General features: G+C 35.9%; 4 non-coding genes across 4 annotated transcripts; all 4 read left to right on the plus strand.

Moving 5' to 3' along the window:
• The first annotated feature begins 611 nt into the window (after positions 1-611).
• On the plus strand, positions 612-701 carry TRNAY-GUA (transfer RNA tyrosine (anticodon GUA)). Its single transcript is given in 2 exon segments — positions 612-648; positions 666-701. It is a non-coding gene; the product is annotated as a tRNA-Tyr (tRNA).
• A 239-nt stretch (positions 702-940) lies between these two features.
• Positions 941-1,022, plus strand: TRNAS-AGA (transfer RNA serine (anticodon AGA)). Its single transcript has one exon. It is a non-coding gene; the product is annotated as a tRNA-Ser (tRNA).
• Positions 1,023-1,925: 903 nt separating this feature from the next.
• Positions 1,926-2,015, plus strand: TRNAY-GUA (transfer RNA tyrosine (anticodon GUA)). Its single transcript is given in 2 exon segments — positions 1,926-1,962; positions 1,980-2,015. It is a non-coding gene; the product is annotated as a tRNA-Tyr (tRNA).
• Positions 2,016-2,254: 239 nt separating this feature from the next.
• Positions 2,255-2,336, plus strand: TRNAS-AGA (transfer RNA serine (anticodon AGA)). The gene has a single exon. It is a non-coding gene; the product is annotated as a tRNA-Ser (tRNA).
• The last annotated feature ends 164 nt before the right edge of the window (positions 2,337-2,500 follow it).

The raw sequence follows: 2,500 nt of genomic DNA on the forward strand, positions 1-2,500 counted from the left end.
AAAAGAGCTTTGGTTACTTTCAATGCACAACATTTTACTTTCAAATCGTGTCAGATGACTTTCAGTGCTAATTATTATATAATTAACCTCTCCTTTATTAAAAATTGTGCTTTAATGCAAAAAAAGAAAAATAATTGTCTGTGCATACTCTCATGTAGCACAATTATCTTCACTAGCTCAAAAGGGCCGCTCATTGTCCAAAATGAATTGTCAAATCAGAACAAACAATGGAATATCCCCATCATTCCTGGAACACTTGATTAGTTTACAAAACAAGCAAAATTTAAAAGAGTGTAGAAGGTTTGATAGGCTCAAGCATCTCTAATCTTGATGTAAGTTTAGCTACACTAAAAAATCTATTGAAAGTGCTTTCCAAACTAGCTCTGTAGCCAGTCGATAGTAATTGCACAAATATAAGTCAAACTATTAGTGATATTTTCCAAATGATTAAACATGACAATTTGTGTGATAAAGCAACACAGGAATAAGTAGTTGAATCTCTTTTGTGTAGTCAAATCATTTTTCATTTTGCTTGGAAAGTTGATAATGTTTAAAATTAACACTCAATCATTTTAATAGCACATAATATCACAGTTGTATGGTCATGGAATCCTTCGATAGCTCAGCTGGTAAAGCAGAGGACTGTAGAGGTGATTGGTACAGAAATCCTTAGGTCGCTGGTTTAATTCCGGCTCGAAGTATGATGCTTTTGATAAACTTAGATGTCAGTACTGACATTTTACAAACCCAAAACTGTACCAAGTATAAAGCATTCTCCAAGTTATATTTTAAAAATCATTAACGCAGGTCACTGTGGTCAGGATTAACTTCCCATGGAAATCATCTCTGATACAATATTACTTCAGTCATCCTCACAGCCTGAAATGAAGTAGCTCAACCCATAGAGAAACTTTTGTGAAAACATCACATTGCATGAGAGGTAGTCGTGGCCGAGTGGTTAAGGCGATGGACTAGAAATTCATTGGGGTCTCCCCGCGCAGGTTCAAATCCTGCCGACTACGACCACATGGTTGTTTTATTTTTCAGAAAATTTACTAAAAGTTTGAAACCAGTGTTGCTCAGGGTGAGTCAGGAACTGGCACATCAAAATCTTTAGAATGCCTGCCTGTTCTCTCTTTCTCTATCCGTCATTCTCCTCCTCTACTTGAGACTGAGCCCAGGAATCTCAGCAGCCATACTAAGTAGCATTTATTAATTACAAATGCATTTTGAATGTCAAATTTGTAAGAAAGTTTTGTACATTTAGCAAAATATCAAATTAATTTGAAAGAAAATGATGTCCACTCAAAGTAAAAAGAGCTTTGGTTACTTTCAATGCACAACATTTTACTTTCAAATCGTGTCAGATGACTTTCAGTGATAATTATTATATCATTAACCACTCCTTTATTAAAAATTGTGCTTTAATGCAAAAAAAAGAAAAATAATTGTCAGTGCATACTCTCATGTAGCACAATTATCTTCACTAGCTCAAAAGGGCCGCTCATTGTCCAAAATGAATTGTCAAATCAGAACAAACAATGGAATATCCCCATCATTCCTGGAACACTTGATTAGTTTACAAAACAAGCAAAATGTAAAAGAGTGTAGAAGGTTTGATAGGCTCAAGCATCTCTAATCTTGATGTAAGTTTGGCTACACTAAAAAATCTATTGAAAGTGCTTTCCAAACTAGCTCTGTAGCCAGTTGATAGTAATTGCACAAATATAAGTCAAACTATTAGTGATATTTTCCAAATGATTAAACATGACAATTTGTGTGATAAAGCAACACAGGAATAAGTAGTTGAATCTCTTTTGTGTAGTCAAATCATTTTTCATTTTGCTTGGAAAGTTGATAATGTTTAAAATTAACACTCAATCATTTTAATAGCACGTAATATCACAGTCATATGATAATGGAATCCTTCGATAGCTCAGCTGGTAGAGCGGATGACTGTAGAGGTGATTGGTACAGAAATCCTTAGGTCGCTGGTTCAATTCTGGCTCGAAGGATGATGCTTTTGATAAACGTAGATGTCAGTACTGACATTTTACAAACCCAAAACTGTACCAAGTATAAAGCATTCTCCAAGTTATATTTTAAAAATCATTAACGCAGGTCACTGTGGTCAGGATTAACTTCCCATGGAAATCATCTCTGATACAATATTACTTCAGTCATCCTCACAGCCTGAAATGAAGTAGCTCAACCCATAGAGAAACTTTTGTGAAAACATCACATTGCATGAGAGGTAGTCGTGGCCGAGTGGTTAAGGCGATGGACTAGAAATCTATTGGGGTCTCCCTGCGCAGGTTCAAATCCTGCCGACTACGACCACATGATTGTTTTATTTTTCAGAAAATTTACTAAAAGCTTGAAACCAGTGTTGCTCAGGGTGAGTCAGGAACTGGCACATCAAAATCTTTAGGATGCCTGCCTGTTCTCTCTTTCTCTATCCGTCATTCTCCTCCTCTACTTGAGACTGAGCCCAGGAATC

Source organism: Pseudophryne corroboree, chromosome 4, assembly GCF_028390025.1.
Source record: "Pseudophryne corroboree isolate aPseCor3 chromosome 4, aPseCor3.hap2, whole genome shotgun sequence".
NCBI lineage: Eukaryota > Metazoa > Chordata > Amphibia > Anura > Myobatrachidae > Pseudophryne > Pseudophryne corroboree.